Source organism: Sorghum bicolor, chromosome 1 (assembly GCF_000003195.3).
Source record: "Sorghum bicolor cultivar BTx623 chromosome 1, Sorghum_bicolor_NCBIv3, whole genome shotgun sequence".
Lineage (NCBI taxonomy): Eukaryota > Viridiplantae > Streptophyta > Magnoliopsida > Poales > Poaceae > Sorghum > Sorghum bicolor.
Genome location: NC_012870.2, coordinates 74851919 through 74861135, shown reverse-complemented (window position 1 = coordinate 74861135; position 9217 = coordinate 74851919).

Sequence of the window (9217 nt, the reverse complement as noted above, 5' to 3'; positions counted from 1 at the left end):
CGCCAGAGGCCAGTCAGGATCCACCGAGACTTTACTCTTGTGTCAGCCAAAGAGATCCAGCAGCTGCGATTCGTTCCGTTTCTGACTTGGTTTCCAGCTGCCAGGGATCCCAGAGCCGGTGCCCGCTTCTACACCGTCGTCCAGGAGGACATTCACGAGGCATTGGTTCGCTCTCAGTCTCAGTTCAGGGAGCACAGGGTGATTGATCTAGAGATTCTTGGGAACATGGTTGGGGCAGATATTCGACAGTACTTCACTTATCTCCACGGACTCCCAGAGCTGCTAGCACTCCCTGGTACTTATTGTGAGCAGTGGGTCAGAGAGTTCTATGCATCAGTGTGGATTTCTCCAGATCACAGCTATGTCCACTACGCACTGGCAGGCACGGACTACAGAGTGACAGCTCAGAGGGCTAGAGAGGTGCTTGGACTGCGAGCCTCTCCCACCAGGATTCACCAGCTATGCTACGGGAACGTGGATCCCCCTCGTCGTCCTCACGGTGGTGAGATACCACCGGTTGACTTCGTGGCTCCATGCTTCCGTGCACCTTTTGGGGAGGGCTCCAGCAGGACAGTGGGAGATTTGACACGCCCAGCCAGGATCCTTGACTTCGTGTTGAGGAAGACCCTTCTCCCCAGGACAGGCTACAGAGACGGTTTCACTCGTATGCAGCAGTGGCTCGTCGCTCACCTTATCTCTCAGACCGAGTTTGATTTGTGGGATTTGATCATCTCCGAGATTGAGGACACCATTTCAGAGAGCTTCAGGGGACGACGTCAGTTGCCGTATGCACATTGGATCACTTTGCTTATACTTCGTGCTAGGCCACTGCCCCTGCCAGCTCACATTCAGAGGGAGTTGACAGAGTCCGACACCGTCTTTCCCCACTACGACCCCCGACAGATGTTGAGAGCACACCACGACCTTCGCGGTGCACCTCCTCCTCGTGCTCCACGTGGACCGGTGCCCCCACCTTCTCCTAGGGGCACCCGCAGTACAGCAGCAGTTGCAGAGACAGAGGAGCAGCAGGATATCACTATTGGGGCGTTCGCTGATGCAGAGGCCGAGGGCGAGTTTGACTTCGCCTCCGACAGTTCAGACGATGACTATCAGCCGCCAGTAACAGATCTCCCTCCCAGAGCACACGACCACGAGGCAGGCGGTTCTTCGAGTGCTTCAGATCCCGCCCTGCTTGCTATTCTAGAGGGGATGAGAGCAGATCAGCGCCGTGCAGCTGAGGAGCAGGCGAGGCGCGACAGGGATCAGGCTGCCATCAATGCAGCCATGCAGGCCAGGCAGGATGAGCTCCAGCGTCAGCTTCTCACCTTTCAGGAGCAGCAGCTTGCCTTCCAGGCTCAGCAGACAGCGATGATGGCCGCCCTCATGGCCGCCTCCGGGATTCAGCTACCGCAGATACAGCTCCCAGGCACGTCGTCAGTCAGGCCCCCTACTCCTGCGCCCGAGACTCAGAGCCCGTCACAACAGCCGCTCCAGCTACCAGCTCAGAGTCAGCCGTTCTCGACGCCACAGCACCAGGTCTCTCAGGGTGCTATCTCTTCAGGCTTTGAGCAGGTACCGCAGTTTACCCCTCTCCGCTCAGGCTTCACCCCTCAGTCAGCTTCAGCGTCACAGCTTGTGTGGGACTCGCAGACAGATCCGCACCTCAGCTTCACCTACAGTGCTCTGACTGGTGACCCTACGCCTCCTCCTCTGCAGGCTCCTGCAGTCTTTACGGCGCCAGTTACCACTACAGAGCTTCTGTCGTCGTCCGTAGCGTCGTCCGAGCAGCTTGCACCATCTACTACCGTACCAGAGACGACAGCTACAGCGACCGAGACCGTGCCAGCCTCGTCCGCCGGACTTGAGCAGCCAGCACAGCCCGTGACAGCGCCAGAGCAGACCCGGACCGCTTCTCCAGCACCTGCAGCTTCCGAGGGTCACTCCACCTCCTCCGCCTCGACGGCCGACACTTCAGATGATGCAGCTCGCTTTGTGGCCGCGCCGAGGGACTCTACTGCTCCGCCTCCTCCGCCGTCTTCTTAGGTTTTTGGCGATTGATGCCAAAGGGGGAGAGAGTGCGTATGAGAGAGTTAGGGAGTTAGTTAGGGAGTTAGGGGGAGCTAGAGAGGGAGTTTATTCTTTTGAGATACTTTCTATGTGTGCTATCATCATGCATCATGTTTACCTTTATGCATTGCACTTGTGTGAGATACTATGGTTTATGAGACATGATTTGTGCTTAATGTGATATCGTTTTGTCATGTGTTTTGGCTCATATTATCGTTGCTTCCGCGTTTCTACTCCGATGTAACTATGAGCTTTATGTTTATATCCTGTCGTTTACCACTCACATTTTTGGATGCAGGGTATTGAACTTGGTTGATATAAGCATTACTAATCCCCTTGATCTTATTGTAATATGCTTATTGAAACCAAGTCACTTTAAAAACCTCAACTCTTTTCATTCTCGAGGTTGTCATCAATCACCAAAAAGGGGGAGATTGAAAGAGCATCTAGGCCCTTAGTGATTTCGGTGATTAATGACATTGTTGTTTACTATGACTAACGTGTGTTTTGCAGAGGCAAAGTCATAGGTAAGGTCATGGTAAATAGGTACTCGATGTACAGGGACTTGCATGCCGACTTAATAGTGGAAATCGTTTCGGTTTTCAAAGGATGGATGGACATCGTCGAGACTAGACTAGGTCTAAGTGCCATATGGTGAAGAAGGGCACTTAGAGTAGTTTAGGACTTTGTTTTCCTTTGACCGTACTATTAAGAGGGGCTTTGATCTAGTAGCTTGACTTAGGCAAGGCTTTAGGTTTAGGTGTGGTGCACACTTGGTAAACCTAGCACTAGGCAGCTCAAAGATAGTCCTTAGATCGAGAGAAACCAACTTCGCTTTGAAGCGATCACGTTTTGACGAAGTTTGAGTGCCCAAAGGGGCACCGGACGCTGCACCGGACGCTCTGTGAGTGCGTCCGGTGAGGTCCTTAGCCGTTAGAACAAGCCAGTGCTTAGGGTTAGGCACCGGACGCTAGCACCGGACGCACCGGGTAGCGTCCGGTCCCTTACCCAGGGAGCTTGCAATGTTCCCCTGAGCACCGGACGCTAGCACCGGACGCACCGGGTAGCGTCCGGTCCCATGCGCAGGGAGCATGTAAAGTTTCCCCGAGCACCGGACGATGCACCGGACGCTAAGAGTTTAGCGTCCGGTGACCTGTCAGAGAAAACGCAGGTAGCCGTTATGTCACACCGGACGCTCGGTGCAGTGCGTCCGGTGCAACATAATGTGCGTCCGGTGACCCCGTTTTCTGTGAAAAACGGTTGGCCGAGCTTTGGACTTGGTGGATAGTATTTATACTCCTCCACCTCGTCCATGAGATCTCTCTTGCCCATTTGAACATCAGAGAACCTTGTTGTGGAGCAAGAGAGTTGCAAAGAGCCTAGAGAGGATTAAGTTTTGAGTGATTTCTTGAGAGAATCCTCCTCTAGTGAGTTCCAAGAGTCAAGTGTGCATCCACCACTCTCTAGTGCCTTGTTTGGGTCAAGTGAGAGTTCGTTGCTTGTTACTCTTGGTGATCGCCATCACCTAGTCGGTTCGGTGGTGTTTGGAGGCACGAAGACCACCCGGAGTTCTTGTGGGTGGCTCGTGTCAAGCTTGTGAGCGGTTTTGGGCGATTCACCGCGACGGAGTGTCGAAGAATCAGCCCGTAGAGAGCACTTGGTCCTTGCGCGGACCAAGGGGGAGCAAGACCCTTGCGCGGGTGCTCCAACGAGGACTAGTGGAGAGTGGCGACTCTCCGATACCTCGGCAAAACATCGCCGAGCATTTTCTTCCACTACTCCTTTACATTCTAGCATTTTCATTGTGCCTTTACTTTCTTAGAATTGCCTTGCTAGAATAGGATTGGAACTAGGTTGCAAAACTTTTGTCCGGTAGCTCTCTAGGACACCTTAGGCACAAGGGGTGAAATTGGAGCTTATAGGTTGCTTAAATTTTTAGAGAAGCCCAATTCACCCCCCCCTCTTGGGCATCTTGATCCTTTCACACCCCTTTAGTTTAAGCAAAAGATCATAAGGTTAACCATATGCTCTCTTGTTAATGTAAGTCTGCAATTAGGGGATGCAAGTTTTTGTATATTAAAATAGGAACAGAGAACCTTGACACATATTGCTCTTTTGTGTTCAGCATATGCACCGTCTTTTGTAAATGTAACTAGAAGACACTAACTCTCAATTTAGAGCAAAATATATGCAATATATGTTATTACTGTTAACAAGCTATCATGTGTTAATTGCATTATTGTAATCTATGCATTCTCTTTTGTTTGTCTAATTTTTAACTTAAGAAGAACCGACTGAACAGAGAGTGAATAGAAAATGATAAAAAAAAGAGGGAAAAGAAGATCTCTCATCCAAGTCGTCCCTTCAAGTATGGATGGCTCAGGGGTAGCCACTGCTTATCTTGCAGTAGTAGTAACTACTGCACAGGATCTGTGTCCCAACCTTTGATGCTATCTTTGACAGGTAAGAGAACCAAAATGAGCTTTTTGAGGCATGTATTTGTTATATGCAGTGGATCTTCACTATGTACTGAATCGTGCTGCTGCTGTTGTCCTGTTGTTGGCACTCTCTTGCTGGTGCGGTGCTCCTGTTGGTGCGCTACTGCTTCGCTGATGCTGATCATGTGATGTTCTCGATGTAGCTGATGTTCGGAAGACATTTGAGATTCTTGGTGTAGCCTATGTTCTGCAGTCATTTGTGCTTTTGGTGTTGTATTGCAGTTTGAAACCTATATAAAATGTGTGTGATATTTTAATTAATTGTGGAGATTGTTTATTTGATTCTAGTTGTGTGGGCTGAATATATTTGTGGGCTGGATGTTGTATGCGCCAATTTGTGGGTTGAATTGTATTTTGGGCTGAAAAAAACAAGATTGGATTGATGAGCCAGATATGGGCTAAAAAACATGGGCTAAAACAGCTATATGGGCTTTAAAACAACTGCGGTCTCTTACAGGCCAAATTTATTTTGTGACGTTTTTCTCCTTTCTACCATGTTAGCAATTCATCCTACGTGGCATTGCCTACATGGCAAGGCTAGGATATAATGACACTAAACCAGTGTCATAAGATTATATGACACTAAAATCACACGTCATAAACTTATGACATTTAGCAAAACAGATGTCATAAACTCATTTTGTGACAGTGGCTTTTTGACATTACAGTTTATGTCACCTGGATGTCATAAAACTCAATTTGTGACATAAATTGCATATATTATGACATAATAGAATGTCAAAAAGCCACACACTTCTTGTAGTGTATAGAGGATAGTGCATATATAAGTAGTAAAACTATATAATTAGAAAAATACAAAAACAACTTATGAATCTGATGGTAGCTAGAAGGAGAGTCCACCCATCCCTCTTTTACATCAGTTTTTAGATCTAATTTGCTTAGGATTCTGCTCGGATCAATCTAATAACAAAATCAGTTGATTTTTTGTTTGTACCTGATTGTTTGCAAGGTCTCCAAACTGCTCCGACAATATCATCGTTTTAGCCATCGATTTCATCAGCAGGAAGCCAATTTATGGCTATTATTTGCAAGGGAATCCTGCTCCTAGGTACTACCCACGAGTGCATTAACTATTGGTTATCGATTTCATTGTCGATAATCGTGGAGAGGAAATCAAGCGTAGGGTTGGAGCTGACAAATTTGGAATGAATGTTGTACTTGACAATGCAACTGTCCATGTACTTTCATCGTTTCATACATTTTGGATTGATTCCAGAATGTTGGATTTATTAATATGTTCAGGCCTTGTTTGGATGTAGTCGAATTCACATCAATCCACATGTGTTGAGGTGGATTGGAGTGGAATTTGAACTAAATTCCACCCCAATACACACCAACACACATGGATTGAAGTGAATCCGACAACATCCAAAGTCCAAACAAGGTCTCAATATTTTTTTGGTTGATGGTTGGATTAGTAAAAGGACTACACTTTTGATTCAATGTTCAATAAAGCTATGTTTTGCTCAAGTAAAGTCATTAGGGAAGACGATTGTGAAAGAATATAGTAAAATATGGTATACCTTTTAGTTTAGATGTTTTTTCATGTGTACGTTTAGGGACGTACTATGCTCAGTTTTAACATAATTTTCCCTTTCCTCTGCAAAAAGAAAAACATTGGACGGCATGTAGTCTAAGGCCCGTAGGCCACCGTCCAAACTAATCAAGCGTGTGACTTCGCTGGTATTAGATAGGTTATTGTACACGAGGTGGAAAATGGCACAGCGTTGATAGACAAGGAGAGGCCGAATAGACTAGAATATCTGGCCCATCTTCTTTCGAGAAAAAAAATGTCTGGCCCATTTTCGGTTAGATCTGTGTTTCGAGTTGGGCGTTTTTCAGGTGAGTGTATACGCGGCCCGTCGATTCTAGCGTCTAGAGCCCGAGCATTTACTATGTGACCAATAGCCCATGATCATGTCTAGACGGGATATGTACAAGATCAATAAATCCTTGAGAGAGTTCTATCAATTGTTCATTTGATTAATCTTTAAAGACTTAAACCGCGTCGCGGTAAACAAAAGTTATTTGAGCCACGTCATCATGACATCATCTGACAATGCTGAACCGTTAGCTAGGACTCTAGAAAGTTACCGTAGGATATAGATAAATAAAAAATTACATGTACATTGTGACAGCACTTCATATCTTCTTAAAGTAATGTTAAGAGGACTCTAGAAAACTATAGTAAATTATATGTATTCCCTTTTCATCTCCAATCAAGTGTGAATTTGAAAGCTAATGTCTCTAACAAATTGTTGTAACCAACATAAACACCAGTTCAGTACAAAAATTGTTTGTGTAAACTTACAATATAATGTTTCTTCCATACCGTGCCACTTGTAAACCATACAGCAAAATAAAAAAAATAAAAAATAGTGTAATTACTAACCTTTTGATATGTCTGTTTATGGATAATATATTTGTTTATATAAAGACATGACTAATAACAAAATAAAAAGCGTATTATTTCTGCAAGTGACGATTCTGAAAGGTGTAGAAAGAAAATAAAGTTGGACATGAAAGAAACACATAGTTCTATAAATTTAAATTCGACATCAAATATAAATGAACATTCTAAGAAAATAAATTTGGAAAGTACATGTTCAATTCAAAAACAAGATATAAATATACCTTCCATAAATACAAAAGAAAACAGACTGAAGCGAAAAAACAATAACATACAGAAAAAATAGTGCATCTGTCTATTCCATGTGGTATGATTTATTTATCTCCGAAGAACATACAATACCTAAAAGAATCTTATCCTAACCGTTCATATATTATGGTGAAGCTTCAAATATTTGCAAATAATGTGGAGCTATATTTTGGTTTGACGAAAAAATTAGACATAAAAGAAATAGAGACAAAAATATTATTTTTAAACACAATGTTGCAGAGAAGGAAAAACTAAAACATCCCCTTTTAAAGAGTGACCTGAACTTTTATCCACATTATTACAATATAATGAATGATGACAGTAGATCAAAATATTTTCTAGACAAAATAAGGCAATACAATAGTCTATTTTGTTTCACATCTATGGGAGGTAATGTTGACAAAAGTATCAATCAAGGTGATGGTCCTTATGTATTTCGTGTTAATGGACAAATACAACATCGTATAGGATTTTTATTACCAAAGCCAAATAACATACCAAAATTTATTGAATTATATATTTTTGATACACAAAATGAAACCTTAATTGTTTGGATCTCGGCGTGAGTGATGCTAGCTAACAGTCGGTGTCTTTAGAACTTCTAACTCTAGAAAGTTATCATTCATGCTTTTTAAGCTACGGTATTTTTATTCTTAAAAAAAATATGTTGAGAGGCCTGAAATTCTCGCTAGCCCAAAATTAATGTGCGGGCACATTCCGCGCGGCAACGCCGCGCACTGTTCTAGTAGACATTTTGAATCGCGGGCCACATCAGCTCAAATGCTGCCACTATGATCGAGTCACCAGTTGTGTCCTCCACCAGCGAGCGAACTTTCAACCATTGTTTCGAGTCAAGTAGCGAATAAAAAAATAGATTATTGAAAAAAAAAATGGAGCATTACCTTTGTTTACGTGTCTAGATGAGCCGTCAGAGGGAGTCAATGAAACAAATTAGGGGCTGAGATAAAAGGAAAGTCATTAAAATAATACCTTGAAGAATTAACTTTTCTTTAAAATAACTGTTTATATTAGTGGCTGAAGTATAAGTATATTCAAAAATTTTAGACCACTGTGAGTGGTAGATGACTTCCCCTGTGACACTCTCTCCTCTACCTATGATAGTTTATGAGAAGTTTTTTTTTAAGTGGATATCTGAGGACCAAAATAAACTGTAATAATCCAACTTTCAAGGTACAAGATAAGATAATTTACTTGCTATTTTAGGTGTTAGTTTGCATACTAAAATTTCATCGTTTTCTATTGCTCCCAACCGGTGGCACCTGCTCTGTCGGCCTCCCACGTGGGGGTGGGCACTCGGTTGCCGAAAACTTCACTTCAGAAAAAATTCGGGTTTGAAGAAATCTGGGTTACCAAATTTGGTACCCGAAATCTATTTTGAGATAATAGTATCTGATATTTTGAGTACCCAAAATTTCATGTCTAGGTTCGAGTATTCTCAAATTACTCTGAAATAATAATAATAATAATAATAATAATAATAATAATAATAATAATAATAATAATAATAATAATAATAATAATAATAATAATAATAATAATAATAATAATAATAATAATAATATTTAGAATAGAGAGAACTATAGTGGCAAGCTTAAATATTTTTTTTTTGAATTACATAGTTCAACGCATACATTTACAATGCATTCATACTATGAGCAACTCCAATAGTTTGCTAAAACTCACTTGGCAAATCTATAGTTTTGCCAAGTCTCAAAACCAAATGCCAAGTGAAAAAAGAGGTCTTCTCCACCAGTTTGCTATTTGGGCTTGGCAAAAGAATTTGACATACTAGAATTTTTGCCAAAATCACAAAATTGAGCCTCTAACAAGTTGGCAAATTGGGATACACGTGATGCCAAGCGATGAAGGACTTGGCATATTTGCCAAGTGAAGGGGGAATTTTGCCAAACTCATAAAATTGCCAAGTAGTTTTGCCAACTTGTTGGAGACT